Source organism: Lissotriton vulgaris, unplaced genomic scaffold, assembly GCF_964263255.1.
Source record: "Lissotriton vulgaris unplaced genomic scaffold, aLisVul1.2 SCAFFOLD_301, whole genome shotgun sequence".
In the NCBI taxonomy this organism is placed as follows: Eukaryota; Metazoa; Chordata; class Amphibia; order Caudata; family Salamandridae; genus Lissotriton; species Lissotriton vulgaris.
In genome coordinates this window covers 1077287-1095434 of record NW_028244321.1, presented here as the reverse complement: position 1 = coordinate 1095434, position 18148 = coordinate 1077287, and the positions used below count along the sequence as shown (strand labels likewise).

The window sequence follows — 18148 nt, the reverse complement described above, 5'->3', positions numbered from 1 at the left end:
CACAGCGCTGTTGACGCTGTCGCGCTAACATATCGACAAAGCGGCCGCCATTGCACCTGGCGCGCTCGCCGACCACGCCCACTAGAGGCCACGCCCACTTTTTAACATATATAAACGCTGACTTCTCAGCGCAACGTTCTTACTCCTGACCCAGTCCTGAGGCGGAAGCCGGGAGCTGGAGGTACGAAAACAAACTCGGTTTGCATCATATTTTAATTCGTGTGGTGTCACTTATCTACTTGTCTCACCGCTATCATTGTTCTAGGCACGATCAGACAAAAGCCTCTTTCTTAAACTTCACAGCGCTGTTGACGCTGTCGCGCTAACATATCGACAAAGCGGCCGCCATTGCACCTGGCGCGCTCGCCGACCACGCCCACTAGAGGCCACGCCCACTTTTTAACATATATAAACGCTGACTTCTCAGCGCAACGTTCTTACTCCTGACCCAGTCCTGAGGCGGAAGCCGGGAGCTGGAGGTACGAAAACAAACTCGGTTTGCATCATATTTTAATTCGTGTGGTGTCACTTATCTACTTGTCTCACCGCTATCATTGTTCTAGGCACGATCAGACAAAAGCCTCTTTCTTAAACTTCACAGCGCTGTTGACGCTGTCGCGCTAACATATCGACAAAGCGGCCGCCATTGCACCTGGCGCACTCGCCGACCACGCCCACTAGAGGCCACGCCCACTTTTTAACATATATAAACGCTGACTTCTCAGCGCAACGTTCTTACTCCTGACCCAGTCCTGAGGCGGAAGCCGGGAGCTGGAGGTACGAAAACAAACTCGGTTTGCATCATATTTTAATTTGTGTGGTGTCACTTATTTACTTGTCTCACCGCTATCATTGTTCTAGGCACGATCAGACAAAAGCCTCTTTCTTAAACTTCACAGCGCTGTTGACGCTGTCGCGCTAACATATCGACAAAGCGGCCGCCATTGCACCTGGCGCGCTCGCCGACCACGCCCACTAGAGGCCACGCCCACTTTTTAACATATATAAACGCTGACTTCTCAGCGCAACGTTCTTACTCCTGACCCAGTCCTGAGGCGGAAGCCGGGAGCTGGAGGTACGAAAACAAACTCGGTTTGCATCATATTTTAATTTGTGTGGTGTCACTTATCTACTTGTCTCACCGCTATCATTGTTCTAGGCACGATCAGACAAAAGCCTCTTTCTTAAACTTCACAGCGCTGTTGACGCTGTCGCGCTAACATATCGACAAAGCGGCCGCCATTGCACCTGGCGCGCTCGCCGACCACGCCCACTAGAGGCCACGCCCACTTTTTAACATATATAAACGCTGACTTCTCAGCGCAACGTTCTTACTCCTGACCCAGTCCTGAGGCGGAAGCCGGGAGCTGGAGGTACGAAAACAAACTCGGTTTGCATCATATTTTAATTTGTGTGGTGTCACTTATCTACTTGTCTCACCGCTATCATTGTTCTAGGCACGATCAGACAAAAGCCTCTTTCTTAAACTTCACAGCGCTGTTGACGCTGTCGCGCTAACATATCGACAAAGCGGCCGCCATTGCACCTGGCGCGCTCGCCGACCACGCCCACTAGAGGCCACGCCCACTTTTTAACATATATAAACGCTGACTACTCAGCGCAACGTTCTTACTCCTGACCCAGTCCTGAGGCGGAAGCCGGGAGCTGGAGGTACGAAAACAAACTCGGTTTGCATCATATTTTAATTTGTGTGGTGTCACTTATCTACTTGTCTCACCGCTATCATTGTTCTAGGCACGATCAGACAAAAGCCTCTTTCTTAAACTTCACAGCGCTGTTGATGGTGTCGCGCTAACATATCGACAAAGCGGCCGCCATTGCACCTGGCGCGCTCGCCGACCACGCCCACTAGAGGCCACGCCTACTCCCCCTAGAAATGTGCTTGCATAGAAAGCGCAGCGGACGAGCGCAGCGGGAGCGCCGTTTGCGCGCCGAAGGCGCGCCTAAGGCAAGCCCGTCTGCGCCCGTCCGCGCTAAGACCGCGCCAGGCGCCGGAACCCCTGCCCAAATTTCATCAGTCCTCAGGTACGCCTCTAGCGACCTCCACCAACTCCGAGGTAAGCTCGACTGCCCCTGCAAATTTGATCTATCTACGGTACTTGTCTCCCCCAGTTGCTCCAACTGTCACTGGACCCTCAACCTAGAAGCAGAACGGTCAACACCCCCCAAAATCTTGCGACCTCTCTTTACAGGTGCCCTGATAAATGCCAGGTCAATGTGTAAACACAGCCAGGACATCCACGATCTCATCATTGACCTCGATCTGGACTGTCTCATGATCACCGAGACCTGGCTCACTGAAGACAGTAACCCAGACATTGCCACCGCCCTCCCCCCGGGCTACTCCTTCCATAGACAGGATAGACAGAAAGGTAGAGGAGGAGGTGTCGCAATTATCCTTAGGAACACCTTTAACTGTCACACCTTCTGCCTTGATCCCCTCACCGATGCAGAAGGCTTAGGATTCTGCATAAACCTTAGCAAAATGCTCTCATTCACCGGTGGCCTCATCTATCGTCCACCTGGTAACGCTACGAAATTTCTAGACTCGCTAGACGACGCTCTTGGAAGTTTCCTTCTTCGCTACCCACATTTTACCCTCCTAGGAGACTTCAATATACATCTTGAATCAATAGCGGACCCGCACTCCAGAAACTTTCTGCAGTCGTTGGACGTCTTCAACCTACAACAAAGCGTCAAGCTTCCTACACACTCCCTTGGCCACACCTTGGACGGTATCTGTTCTAACTTCCCGTCCCTCTCCTCCCTATCCCCCATACCTCAAATCTGGACTGATCATTGTCTAATCCCCTTTCATATTTCTAGCGGCCGTATCCCTACTTGCAATAATCGTTTGCGCCAGCCCGCCCACTCCATCAACTGGAATACTGTCCAGAAAAACCTCACTCTTCATCCTCTTTCCCCATCTAATGCCCCTTCCCCCTCGGGTGATATAGATAGAGACGCTATAGGTCTCAACAACTGGCTCACTCACGAATTTTCGAGTCGATGCCCCCCCCACAAACGGGACAAGGCCTTGAAAACAGCCAAACCCAAGGCCCCTTGGTACACGCCGGACCTAACCGCCGCTCACCTCCTTTGCAGAAAAGCTGAGAGGAGATGTCGTAGAACCTATGACAACTGCGATCGCAGAAATTACATCCTACAGAGGAAAACCTACCTTGCATCCATTAAATCAGCAAAAAAAATCTACTACGTTAACGCCATTAAGGATGCTAGCCAAAAGCAAAAAACCCTTTTTGCAATAGTTAAATCCTTTACCAAACCCAAAGCTCTTCAACCGGAAATCCCTCCATCTCAAGAATTTTGTGATAAAATCTCCGACTACTTTGATGACAAAATCACCCTCATTCACAAAAATGTCCCTCCCCCTCCCCCTGTTCCTTCACCCCGGGACCCGGACCATTTCAACCAGCCTACTAATAGTCTCAAAAGCTTTACTCCGGTTACCTTGTCCCAGACCAGAGATGCGATCCTCGCCTGCAAATCTGGCTCCCCCTCTGACCCCTGTCCACCTAAGATTCTTCACCTCATCATCGACGATATCAACCCCTCCATCAATACTATAATCAACCAATCCCTCTCATCCGGTTCTGTCCCACGCTCCTGGAAGAAGGGGGTGGTCAAGCCGCTCTTGAAAAAGTCGAACAAACCCCCCTCCGACCTGACTAACCTCCGTCCGATCACCCTCCTACCCGCACTAGGTAAAATAACGGAACAGTTGGTCCACAAGGAGCTCAAGACCTTCCTGGACTCAAATAACTTACTTCACCCCCAACAATCCGGTTTCCGGCCGAAACATTCCACTGAGACGGCCCTGATCGAACTGACCGAAACAATCAAAACCCTTCAAGATCAAAGGAAGAAGGCTATTTTGATCCTTCTCGACCTCACGGCAGCTTTCGACACCATTTCCCATTCCATCCTGATTAAGAGACTCTCAGATATCGGTATCACCAACTCTGCCCTATCTTGGATCAGTTCTTTCCTCAGTGACAGGTTCCAAACCGTCACACTTGGCCCCTATCATTCCAAGGAGAAAAAGGTGTTCTGCGGTGTCCCTCAGGGTTCCATCCTGAGTCCCCTCCTCTTTAATATCTATCTTATCCCTCTCCTTACCCTCATAGAATCGTTCGGCATAACCGTCACTTCTTATGCCGACGATACTCAGTTGATCATTCCCCTTGACGACAATTCCAACACGGCTGAGCTCAACCTGAAACACTGCCTTACAGCAGTCTTCCAATGGATGGACACCAATCATTTGCGCTGCAACTCGAACAAAACCGAGATTCTTCCCATCGGAAAAAATGCTTCCTTCTGCCCTGCCCTGTGGTGGCCGGACAACTCTGCTGCCCCACCCCAAACCGTTTCATCAGCCAGGAACCTCGGGGTCCTCTTCGACTCCGAGCTCTCCTTCGATCTCCACGCTTCGAATACGGCAGGAAAATGCTTCGGCATAATCAAGTCATTAAGGAAATTCTTTGACTTCCTCCCGCTTGACTCAAGAAAAACGTTAGCGGTAGCCCTCATTCTGTCCCGTGTGGACTACTGCAACGGACTCATGGCAGGGACCAAAAAGTCCACCCTCGCCAAACTACAAAGTGTCTTGCACACTGCCGCCCGGCTTGTCCTAAAACTTCCACGAAAATCTTCCATCTCCGCAGCCCTTAAGACCCTACACTGGCTCCCCCTGCACAAGAGAATTCTCTTCAAAATTCTCATTGTAGCCTTCCGAGCCTTCAACAAATCCGGTCCTTCCTACCTAACTAAACGCTTCCCGCATTATACTCCGTGCCGCTCCCTAAGATCTTCACAAGATAACCTCATGACCCTGTCTAAATTCAACCTGAAATCCAAAGGCGGCAAAACTCTAAGCAACTTAGCCATTAAAGCCTGGAATAGTATGCCAAGGCATCTCAGGCTTCAAACAGTCGAAAAACCATTCCGGAAGCTTCTCAAAACCTGGATCTTCAAGCTCCCCGACGACTGGTCCAAAGCTGCCATCTAGCCTCCCCCACTTCACTCTGTGACTGGAATCAGGACCCATAGCGCCATGATGCTCCTTCCGGAGCGACCGCCTGCGCTTTATAAATACCATTCCAAATTCCAAATTCCAAATTCCACTACGACTTGGCATTTAAAACTACTTGCCAAGCCTTAAACTCCAATTTTATTACATATCAGTAACCCCTAAGGTAGGCCCTAGGTAGTCCTAGGGGCATCATGCTATGTAAGTAAAAGGTAAGACATGTACTGTGGTAGTTTGTATGTCCTAGTAGTATCAAACAGTCTATTACATTTTTCACTACTGTGAGGTCTGCCCCTCTCATAGGTTAGCATTGGGTATTCCCTTATACTTTTTGGGGGGTAATTCCATATCAGAGAGGAGAAGCTTTATTTATTTATTGATAAATCCTATCTACTGGTGAGGTTGGATTTAATCTCGCTATTGTATAAATGCCATTTTCAGAGAGTGAGCATTTCTCTGCACTTACTGCTCTATTTGCATTGAAACCTGTCTTCGATTGACGTCTGGATTGGGCTGCGAGACAGCTACATATGTTCATTCCCTGTAGACAGCCACAACACAGGTCACTCAGCTGCAACTGCATTCATCTGCATTCTGATTGGCCTGGGGGAGAGCTCCGCTCCCCTTACCGCAAATATGTTCAAGAACGATAATTTATGTCAGTAAGTACAGTATACCTACATCTTATAATCATGTGTGTTTAAATAATTTGTCGTTAGATCGTTTAAATATTGAAAAGGATCTGTTTTAATAGACATTTTACAAAAACAACTGGTACATTTGGGAATTCTGTAAAGGAAAAACTCAACTGCCGTGACATTGCCAACCACAATGCCGTGACTCGGATTCGAACCGAGCCTGCTGCAGCCACAACGCAGAGTACTAACCACTATACGATCACGGCAAGCTACTTGGGCTCAATAACGTACAGTGACATGAAGAAATTATAATTCGGAACATTCAGGGCTACTCCTGTGATAGGCTGAATGTGTTCTTTGCTTCCTCATTCCTTATACAAAGGCTTTATCTCCTCAGTGGTTGATAGGCTGAAACCGTTTCCTGGCCGCCTGCTTGTGAACTGGCAGGAGTCAAAGATCACACATACACTGGTGGGCCTGTGATGGGACACCAATGCAGAGAAACACACCTGGCGCAGATATTCTATTCTGTTTATTAGACCTGCATCTCCCCTGTACCTCCTCAAGCCATCTGTATGTGAAGCAAGAAGGAGTTAAGGAACGGTCCATCTACACTTTTATTGGGAGGATGCTGCCGTGAGCTCCTCCCAGCTAATCACACAAACAGCAGTAAAGAAAGATAACTACACAGTTAGGGGGGACTGCATGGTTAGGTTTTTGAGGAATTATTGAAACTGACCTCAGTGACCCATAATTAGAGCTGTGGCTAATGACTGCATGCCTAATTATGATGAAGCAAGCACCATGGCTCGTAGGGGCCCCACAACACACTTTTCTTAGCTCATTAAATTAAAGTATAAACTTCTGCCATGTGTTAGTGGTAAAGGCTTGTTAATTTTGTTGCTTTTCAAATTCACGTCTGACAACAAGACGAAGGAACATTGGGGCATCAGACGCTTTGGAAAGTAGCCACCAACCGCAGGTACACGGAGCTCAAATGAGATTAATGGCGCCTAAGTAGAGCACGTAAAGGAACAGTTACAAATCTAAGAAAAGGGAAAGAAAAGACTAGGAAAAAACACAGAAAGAGCTTGTAGATGAAATTATTTTCCAGGAACAGCAGGTTAAGAGAAATTACACAGGGAGCAGTTAAGCTTGTAACACGGGGGAGAATAGAAAAGAAAATGCAGTTTTATGAAGTGTGTTTGCCTAATCCAGCTAGCACTTTTATTTTATTTCTCTATTTGCTTCTTTTATTGGTAAAGTAAGTTTCAAGTGCATGCACAGGTATGACCGAGAGAGCCAGGGTATAATAATTTGAAGCGTTTGCACCAGCGCTAATGAAGGACGAGAGTTATAGCAAAGATATGAAAGGGGGAGCGATAATAAATATGTGATATGGCAATAGTGACACCAAAATAAGCCACCTATTTATAAAACTGACATGGAAGAAATACTAAAGGTTAACTTCTGAAATTGTAGCCGATGTTAAAAAGATTCTCGTTGTCGGCAGGATTCGAACCTGCGCGGAGAGACCCCAATGGATTTCTAGTCCATCGCCTTAACCACTCGGCCACAACAACTGACTGTAAGGTGTGTGCACATAATCTGTATGCAAATTTTCAAGGTGTCCCACAGCAAATTCCTGATATTCTGCAATGCACTTTTTAAAAATAAGGTTTTTTTCATCAGGCACATTCTCTCCTAAAAACAAAAATTGCATGCGTATATCTCTAGTTTGGAATACCATAGGCTTGCATGCATACTCTCATGGGTCACTCAAGTTTTTTGGACCCTATTGCACTCTGTTTTCGTGCTGCTTTTAGTATATGGCCCATATTACAGAAGTCTACCATCTTTGAGTATTTGAGGCTCCTTTGTAAGTGCTTTATATTTTTTCCTTGAAGAGCTATATAATAAAGGGGTCCGGGAAGGATTGCATTTATGGAAGATAAAAGAAGGCCCATTGTCTCACCAAATGCTGTAGAGAAACCTGATGTTTTACTCATGTTATCCTTAGTTCGTTTTTGTTAGACCTTGCATTCTTAAGGTGGTCCCAACCCCCCCTTATTGCTTTTCACCTCCGCATTTTGCTGTATCTTTTTGTTGGCCTTAGGACTCTGATCACTTTATCGCTACTAATCAGTGCTGAAGTGCACGTGCTTCTTCCCTAATCATGTGTATAATTGGAGTATACCTGACTGACAGATTTAATTTACTTGAAAGCCCCTTGTAAAGTGGTATACCATATACCCAGGGACTGATTGTGCCGCCCAAAGAAATAGCATTTCAAACCTGTCTCAAGCCTGCTACTGCAGTGCCTGTGCTGCAGTGTACTGCCACTTCGACTTGGCATTTAAAACTACTTGCCAAGCCTTAAACTCCAATTTTATTACATATCAGTAACCCCTAAGGTAGGCCCTAGGTAGTCCTAGAGGCATCATGCTATGTAAGTAAAAGGTAAGACATGTACTGTGGTAGTTTGTATGTCCTAGTAGTATCAAACAGTCTATTACATTTTTCACTACTGTGAGGTCTGCCCCTCTCATAGGTTAGCATTGGGTATTCCCTTATACTTTTTGGGGGGTAATTCCATATCAGAGAGGAGAAGCTTTATTTATTTATTGATAAATCCTATCTACTGGTGAGGTTGGATTTAATCTTTCTATTGTATAAATGCCATTTTTAGAGAGTGAGCATTTCTCTGCACTTACTGCTCTATTTGCATTGAAACCTGTCTTCGATTGACGTCTGGATTGGGCTGCGGGACAGCTACATATGTGCATTCCCTGTAGACAGCCACTACACAGGTCACTCAACTGCAACTGCATTCATCTGCATTCTGATTGGCCTGGGGGAGAGCTCCGCTCCCCTTACCGCAAATATGTTCAAGAACGATAATTTATGTCAGTAAGTACAGTATACCTACATCTTATAATCATGTGTGTTTAAATAATTTGTCGTTAGATTGTTTAAATATTGAAAAGGATCTGTTTTTAATAGACATTTTACAAAAACAACTGGTACATTTGGGAATTCTGTAAAGGAAAAACTCAACTGCCGTGACATTGCCAACCACAATGCCGTGACTCGGATTCGAACCGAGGTTGCTGCGGCCACAACGCAGAGTTCTAACCACTAGACGATCACGGCGAGCTACTTGGGCTCAATAACGTACAGTGACATGAAGAAATTATAATTCGGAACACTCAGGGCTACTCCTGTGATAGGCTGAATGTGTTCATTGCTTCCTCATTCCTTATACAAAGGCTTTATCTCCTCAGTGGTTGATAGGCTGAAACCGTTTCCTGGCCGCCTGCTTGTGAACTGGCCGGAGTCAAAGATCACACATACACTGGTGGGCCTGTGATGGGACACCAATGCAGAGAAACAAACCAGGCGCAGATATTCTATTCTGTTTATTAGACCTGCATCTCCCCTGTACCTCCTCAAGCCATCTGTATGTGAAGCAAGAAAGAGTTAAGGAACGGTCCATCTACACTTTTATTGGGAGGATGCTGCCGTGAGCTCCTCCCAGCTAATCACACAAACAGCAGTAAAGCAAGATAACTACACAGTTAGGGGGGACTGCATGGTTAGGTTTTTGAGGAATTATTAAAACTGACCTCAGTGACCCATAATCAGAGCTGTGGCTAATGACTGCATGCCTAATTATGATGAAGCAAGCACCATGGCTCGTAGGGGCCCCACAACACACTTTTCTTAGCTCATTGAATTAAAGTATAAACTTCTGCCATGTGTGAGTGGTAAAGGCTTGTTAATTTTGTTGCTTTTCAAATTCACGTCTGACAACAAGACGAAGGAACATTGGGGCATCAGACGCTTTGGAAAGTAGCCACCAACCGCAGAGAAAGAGAGAAAGAGGGAAAAGACAGTATGAGGTGTGGAGAAAACAGCAGCAGGTACAAGGAGCTCAAATGAGATTAATGGCGCCTCAGTAGAGCACGTAAAGGAACAGTTACAAATCTAAGAAAAGGGAAAGAAAAGACTAGGAAAAAACACAGAAAGAGCTTGTAGATGAAATTCTCTTTCAGGAACAGCAGGTTAGGGGAAATTACACAGGGAGCAGTTAAGCTTGTAACACGGGGGAGAATAGAAAAGAAAATGCAGTTTTATGAAGTGTGTTTGCCTAATCCAGCTAGCACTTTTATTTTATTTCTCTATTTGCTTCCTTTATTGGTAAAGTAAGTTTCAAGTGCATGCACAGGTATGACCGAGAGAGCCAGGGTATAATAATTTGAAGCGTTTGCACCAGCGCTAATGAAGGACGAGAGTTATAGCAAAGATATGAAAGGGGGAGCGATAATAAATATGTGATATGGCAATAGTGACACCAAAATAAGCCACCTATTTATAAAACTGACATGGAAGAAATACTAAAGGTTAACTTCTGAAATTGTAGCCGATGTTAAAAAGATTCTCGTTGTCGGCCGGATTCGAACCTGCGCGGGGAGACCCCAATGGATTTCTAGTCCATCGCCTTAACCACTGGGCCACAACAACTGACTGGAAGGTGTGTACACATAATCTGTATGCAAGTTTTCAAGGTGTCCCACAGCAAATTCCTGATATTCTGCAATGCACTTTTAAAAAATAATGTTTTTTTCAGCAGGCACATTCTCTCGTAAAAACAAAAATTGTATGCGTATATCTCTAGTTTGGAATACCATAGGCTTGCATGCATACTCTCATGGGTCACTCAAGTTTTTTGGACCCTATTGCACTCTGTTTTCGTGCTGCTTTTAGTATATGGCCCATATTACAGAAGTCTACCATCTTTGAGTATTTGAGGCTCCTTTGTAAGTGCTTTATATTTTTTCCTGGAAGAGCTATATAATAAAGGGGTCCAGGAAGGATTGCATTTATGGAAGATAAAAGAAGGCCCACTTGTCTCACCAAATGCTGTAGAGAAACCTGATGTTTTACTCATGTTATCCTTAGTTCGTTTTTGTTAGACCTTGCATTCTTAAGGTGGTCCCAACCCCACCTTATTGCTTTTCACCTCCGCATTTTGCTGTATCTTTTTGTTGGCCTTAGGACTCTGATCACTTTATCGCTACTAATCAGTGCTGAAGTGCACGTGCTTCTTCCCTAATCATGTGCATAATTGGAATATACCTGACTGACAGATTTAATTTACTTGAAAGCCCCTTGTAAAGTGGTATACCATATACCCAGGGACTGATTGTGCCGCCCAAAGAAATAGCATTTCAAACCTGTCTCAAGCCTGCTACTGCAGTGCCTGTGCTGCAGTGTACTGCCACTTCGACTTGGCATTTAAAACTACTTGCCAAGCCTTAAACGCCAATTTTATTACATATCAGTAACCCCTAAGGTAGGCCCTAGGTAGTCCTAGGGGCATCATGCTATGTAAGTAAAAGGTAAGACATGTACTGTGGTAGTTTGTATGTCCTAGTAGTATCAAACAGTCTATTACATTTTTCACTACTGTGAGGTCTGCCCCTCTCATAGGTTAGCATTGGGTATTCCCTTATACTTTTTTGGGGGTAATTCCATATCAGAGAGGAGAAGCTTTATTTATTTATTGATAAATCCTATCTACTGGTGAGGTTGGATTTAATCTTACTATTGTATAAATGCCATTTTTAGAGAGTGAGCATTTCTCTGCACTTACTGCTCTATTTGCATTAAAACCTGCCTTCGATTGACGTCTGGATTGGGCTGAGAGACAGCTACATATGTGCATTCCCTGTAGACAGCCACAACACAGGTCACTCAACTGCAACTGCATTCATCTGCATTCTGATTGGCCTGGGGGAGAGCTCCGCTCCCCTTACCGCAAATATGTTCAAGAACGATAATTTACGTCAGGAAGTACAGTATACCTACATCTTATAATCATGTGTGTTTAAATAATTTGTCGTTAGATCGTTTAAATATTGAAAAGGATCTGTTTTTAATAGACATTTTACAAAAACAACTGGTACATTTGGGAATTCTGTAAAGGAAAAACCCAACTGCCGTGACATTGCCAACCACAAAGCCATGACTCGGATTAGAACCGAGGTTGCTGCAGCCACAACGCAGAGTACTAACCACTATACGATCACGGCGAGCTACTTGGGCTCGATAACGTACAGTGACATGAAGAAATTATAATTCTGAACACTCAGGGCTACTCCTGTGATAGGCTGAATGTGTTCATTGCTTCCTCATTCCTTATACAAAGGCTTTATCTCCTCAGTGGTTGATAGGATGAAACCGTTTCCTGGCCGCCTGCTTGTGAACTGGCAGGAGTCAAAGATCACACATACACTGGTGGGCCTGTGATGGGACACCAATGCAGAGAAACACACCCGGCGCAGATATTCTATTCTGTTTATTAGACCTGCATCTCCCCTGTACCTCCTCAAGCCATCTGTATGTGAAACAAGAAAGAATTAAGGAACGGTCCATCTACACTTTTATTGGGAGGATGCTGCCGTGAGCTCCTCCCAGCTAATCACACAAACAGCAGTAAAGCAAGATGACTACACAGTTAGGGGGGACTGCATGGTTAGGTTTTTGAGGAATTATTGAAACTGACCTCATTGACCCATAATCAGAGCTGTGGCTAATGACTGCATGCCTAATTATGATGAAGCAAGCACCATGGCTCGTAGGGGCCCCACAACACACTTTTCTTAGCTCATTGAATTAAAGTATAAACTTCTGCCATGTGTGAGTGGTAAAGGCTTGTTAATTTTGCTGCTTTTCAAATTCACGTCTGACAACAAGATGAAGGAACATTGGGGCATCAGACGCTTTGGAAAGTAGCCACCAACCGCAGAGAAAGAGAGAAAGAGGGAAAAGACAGTATGAGGTGTGGAGAAAACAGCAGCAGGTACAAGGAGCTCAAATGAGATTAATGGCGCCTCAGTAGAGCACGTAAAGGAACAGTTACAAATCTAAGAAAAGGGAAAGAAAAGACTAGGAAAAAACACAGAAAGAGCTTGTAGATGAAATTCTCTTCCAGGAACAGCAGGTTAGGAGAAATTACACAGGGAGCAGTTAAGCTTGTAACACGGGGGAGAATAGAAAAGAAAATGCAGTTTTATGAAGTGTGTTTGCCTAATCCAGCTAGCACTTTTATTTTATTTCTCTATTTGCTTCTTTTATTGGTAAAGTAAGTTTCAAGTGCATGCACAGGTATGACCGAGAGAGCCAGGGTATAATAATTTGAAGCGTTTGCACCAGCGCTAATGAAGGACGAGAGTTATAGCAAAGATATGAAAGGGGGAGCGATAATAAATATGTGATATGGCAATAGTGACACCAAAATAAGCCACCTATTTATAAAACTGACATGGAAGAAATACTAAAGGTTAACTTCTGAAATTGTAGCCGATGTTAAAAAGATTCTCGTTGTCGGCAGGATTCGAACCTGCGCGGGGAGACCCCAATGGATTTCTAGTCCATCGCCTTAACCACTCGGCCACAACAACTGACTGAAAGGTGTGTGCACATAATCTGTATGCAAGTTTTCAAGGTGTCCCACAGCAAATTCCTGATATTCTGCAATGCACTTTTAAAAAATAATGTTTTTTTCAGCAGGCACATTCTCTCCTAAAAACAAAAATTGCATGCGTCTATCTCTAGTTTGGAATACCATAGGCTTGCATGCATACTCTCATGGGTCACTCAAGTTTTTTGGACCCTATTGCACTCTGTTTTCGTGCTGCTTTTAGTACATGGCCCATATTACAGAAGTCTACCATCTTTGAGTATTTGAGGCTCCTTTGTAAGTGCTTTATATTTATTCCTGGAAGAGCTATATAATAAAGGGGTCCAGGAAGGATGGCATTTATGGAAGATAAAAGAAGGCCCACTTGTCTCACCAAATGCTGTAGAGAAACCTGATGTTTTACTCATGTTATCCTTAGTTCGTTTTTGTTAGACCTTGCATTCTTAAGGTGGTCCCAACCCCACCTTATTGCTTTTCACCTCCGCATTTTGCTGTATCTTTTTGTTGGCATTAGGACTCTGATCACTTTATCGCTACTAATCAGTGCTGAAGTGCACGTGCTTCTTCCCTAATCATGTGTATAATTGGAGTATACCTGACAGACAGATTTAATTTACTTGAAAGCCCCTTGTAAAGTGGTATACCATATACCCAGGGACTGATTGTGCCGCCCAAAGAAATAGCATTTCAAACCTGTCTCAAGCCTGCTACTGCAGTGCCTGTGCTGCAGTGTACTGCCACTTCGACTTGGCATTTAAAACTACTTGCCAAGCCTTAAACTCCAATTTTATTACATATCAGTAACCCCTAAGGTAGACCCTAGGTAGTCCTAGGGGCATCATGCTATGTAAGTAAAAGGTAAGACATGTACTGTGGTAGTTTGTATGTCCTAGTAGTATCAAACAGTCTATTACATTTTTCACTACTGTGAGGTCTGCCCCTCTCATAGGTTAGCATTGGGTATTCCCTTATACTTTTTGGGGGGTAATTCCATATCAGAGAGGAGAAGCTTTATTTATTTATTAATAAATCCTATCTACTGGTGAGGTTGGATTTAATCTTACTATTGTATAAATGCCATTTTTAGAGAGTGAGCATTTCTCTTCACTTACTGCTCTATTTGCATGAAAACCTGTCTTCAATTGACGTCTGGATTGGGCTGCGAGACAGCTACATATGTGCATTCCCTGTAGACAGCCACAACACAGGTCACTCAACTGCAACTGCATTCATCTGCATTCTGATTGGCCTGGGGGAGAGCTCCGCTCCCCTTACCGCAAATATGTTCAAGAACGATAATTTATGTTAGTAAGTACAGTATACCTACATCTTATAATCATTTGTGTTTAAATATTTTGTCGTTAGATCGTTTAAATATTGAAAAGGATCTGTTTTTAATAGACATTTTACAAAAACAACTGGTACATTTGGGAATTCTGTCAAGGAAAAACCCAACTGCCGTGACATTGCCAACCACAATGCCGTGACTCGGATTCAAACCGAGGTTGCTGCGGCCACAACGCAGAGTACTAACCACTATACGATCACGGCGAGCTACTTGGGCTCAATAACGCACAGTGACATGAAGAAATTATAATTCGGAACACTCAGGGCTACTCCTGTGATAGGCTGAATGTGTTCATTGCTTCCTCATTCCTTATACAAAGGCTTTATCTCCTCAGTGGTTGATAGGCTGAAACCGTTTCCTGGCCGCCTGCTTGTGAACTGGCAGGAGTCAAAGATCACACATACACTGGTGGGAGTGTGATGGGACACCAATGCAGAGAAACACACCTGGCGCAGATATTCTATTCTGTTAATTAGACCTGCATCTCCCCTGTACCTCCTCAAGCCATCTGTATGTGAAGCAAGAAAGAGTTAAGGAACGGTCCATCTACACTTTTATTGGGAGGATGCTGCCGTGAGCTCCTCCCAGCTAATCACACAAACAGCAGTAAAGCAAGATAACTACACAGTTAGGGGGGACTGCATGGTTAGGTTTTTGAGGAATTATTGAAACTGACCTCAGTGACCCATAATCAGAGCTGTGGCTAATGACTGCATGCCTAATTATGATGAATCAAGCACCATGGCTCGTAGGGGCCCCACAACACACTTTTCTTAGCTCATTGAATTAAAGTATAAACTTCTGCCATGTGTGAGTGGTAAAGGCTTGTTAATTTTGTTGCTTTTCAAATTCACGTCTGACAACAAGACAAAGGAACATTGGGGCATCAGACGCTTTGGAAAGTAGCCACCAATGGCAGAGAAAGAGAGAAAGAGGGAAAAGACAGTATGAGGTGTGGAGAAAACAGCAGCAGGTACAAGGAGCTCAAATGAGATTAATGGCGCCTAAATAGAGCACGTAAAGGAACAGTTACAAATCTAGGAAAAGGGAAAGAAAAGACTAGGAAAAAACACAGAAAGAGCTTGTAGATGAAATTCTCTTCCAGGAACAGCAGGTTAAGAGAAATTACACAGGGAGCAGTTAAGCTTGTAACACGGGGAGAATAGAAAAGAAAATGCAGTTTTATGAAGTGTGTTTGCCTAATCCAGCTAGCACTTTTATTTTATTTCTCTATTTGCTTCTTTTATTGGTAAAGTAAGTTTCAAGTGCATGCACAGGTATGACCAAGAGAGCCAGGGTATAATAATTTGAAGCGTTTGCACCAGCGCTAATGAAGGACGAGAGTTATAGCAAAGATATGAAAGGGGGAGCGATAATAAATATGTGATATGGCAATAGTGACACCAAAATAAGCCACCTATTTATAAAACTGACATGGGAGAAATACTAAAGGTTAACTTCTGAAATTGTAGCCGATGTTAAAAAGATTCTCGTTGTCGGCAGGATTCGAACCTGCACGGGGAGACCCCAATGGATTTCTAGTCCATCACCTTAACCACTCAGCCACAACAACTGACTGTCAGGCGTGTGCACATAATCTGTATGCAAGTTTTCAAGGTGTCCCACAGCAAATTCCTGATATTCTGCAATGCACTTTTTAAAAATAATGTTTTTTTCAGCAGGCACTTTCTCTCCTAAAAACAAAAATTGCATGCGTATATCTCTAGTTTGGAGAACCATAGGCTTGCATGCATACTCTCATGGGTCACTCAAGTTTTTTGGACCCTATTGCACTCTGTTTTCGTGCTGCTTTTAGTATATGGCCCATATTACAGAAGTCTACCATCTTTGAGTATTTGAGGCTCCTTTGTAAGTGCTTTATATTTTTTCCTTGAAGAGCTATATAATAAAGGGGTCCGGGAAAGATTGCATTTATGGAAGATGAAAGAAGGCCCACTTGTCTCACCAAATGCTGTAGAGAAACCTGATATTTTACTCATGTTATCCTTAGTTCGTTTTTGTTAGACGTTGCATTCTTAAGGTGGTCCCAACCCCACCTTATTGCTTTTCACCTCCGCATTTTGCTGTATCTTTTTGTTGGCCTTAGGACTCTGATCACTTTATCGCTACTAATCAGTGCTGAAGTGCACGTGCTTCTTCCCTAATCATGTGTATAATTGGAGTATACCTGACTGACAGATTTAATTTACTTGAAAGCCCCTTGTAAAGTGGTATACCATATACCCAGGGACTGATTGTGCCGCCCAAAGAAATAGCATTTCAAACCTGTCTCAAGCCTGCTACTGCAGTGCCTGTGCTGCAGTGTACTGCCACTTCGACTTGGCATTTAAAACTACTTGCCAAGCCTTAAACTCCAATTTTTTTACATATCAGTAACCCCTAAGGTAGGCCCTAGGTAGTCCTAGGGGAATCATGCTATGTAAGTAAAAGGTAAGACATGTACTGTGGTAGTTTGTATGTCCTAGTACTATCAAACAATCTATTACATTTTTCACTACTGTGAGGTCTGCCCCTCTCATAGGTTAGCATTGGGTATTCCCTTATACTTTTTGGGGGATAATTCCATATCAGAGAGGAGAAGCTTTATTTATTTATTAATAAATCCTATCTACTGGTGAGGTTGGATTTAATCTTACTATTGTATAAATGCCATTTTTAGAGAGTGAGCATTTCTCTTCACTTACTGCTCTATTTGCATGAAAACCTGTCTTCAATTGACGTCTGGATTGGGCTGCGAGACAGCTACATATGTGCATTCCCTGTAGACAGCCACAACACAGGTCACTCAACTGCAACTGCATTCATCTGCATTCTGATTGGCCTGGGGGAGAGCTCCGCTCCCCTTACCGCAAATATGTTCAAGAACGATAATTTATGTTAGTAAGTACAGTATACCTACATCTTATAATCATGTGTGTTTAAATAATTTGTCGTTAGATCGTTTAAATATTGAAAAGGATCTGTTTTTAATAGACATTTTACAAAAACAACTGGTACATTTGGGAATTCTGTAAAGGAAAAACCCAACTGCCGTGACATTGCCAACCACAATGCCGTGACTCGGATTCAAACCGAGGTTGCTGCGGCCACAACGCAGAGTACTAACCACTATACGATCACGGCGAGCTACTTGGGCTCAATAACGTACAGTGACATGAAGAAATTATAATTCGGAACACTCAGGGCTACTCCTGTGATAGGCTGAATGTGTTCATTGCTTCCTCATTCCTTATACAAAGGCTTTATCTCCTCAGTGGTTGATAGGCTGAAACCGTTTCCTGGCCGCCTGCTTGTGAACTGGCAGGAGTCAAAGATCACACATACACTGGTGGGCCTGTGATGGGACACCAATGCAGAGAAACACACCTGGCGCAGATATTCTATTCTGTTTATTAGACCTGCATCTCCCCTGTACCTCCTCAAGCCATCTGTATGTGAAGCAAGAAAGAGTTAAGGAACGGTCCATCTACACTTTTATTGGGAGGATGCTGCTGTGAGCTCCTCCCAGCTAATCACACAAACGGCAGTAAAGCAAGATAACTACACAGTTAGGGGGGACTGCATGGTTAGGTTTTTGAGGA

At 44.1% G+C, this 18148-nt stretch overlaps 4 non-coding genes across 4 annotated transcripts; all 4 read right to left on the bottom strand.

The window, feature by feature from the left end:
- Positions 1-7213: 7213 nt before the first annotated feature.
- Positions 7214-7295, bottom strand: TRNAS-AGA (transfer RNA serine (anticodon AGA)). Its single transcript has one exon. It is a non-coding gene; the product is annotated as a tRNA-Ser (tRNA).
- A 1498-nt stretch (positions 7296-8793) lies between these two features.
- TRNAH-GUG (transfer RNA histidin (anticodon GUG)) lies at positions 8794-8865 on the bottom strand. The gene has a single exon. It is a non-coding gene; the product is annotated as a tRNA-His (tRNA).
- Positions 8866-13096: 4231 nt separating this feature from the next.
- Positions 13097-13178, bottom strand: TRNAS-AGA (transfer RNA serine (anticodon AGA)). The gene has a single exon. It is a non-coding gene; the product is annotated as a tRNA-Ser (tRNA).
- A 2859-nt stretch (positions 13179-16037) lies between these two features.
- On the bottom strand, positions 16038-16119 carry TRNAS-AGA (transfer RNA serine (anticodon AGA)). The gene has a single exon. It is a non-coding gene; the product is annotated as a tRNA-Ser (tRNA).
- Between the last annotated feature and the right edge of the window lie 2029 nt (positions 16120-18148).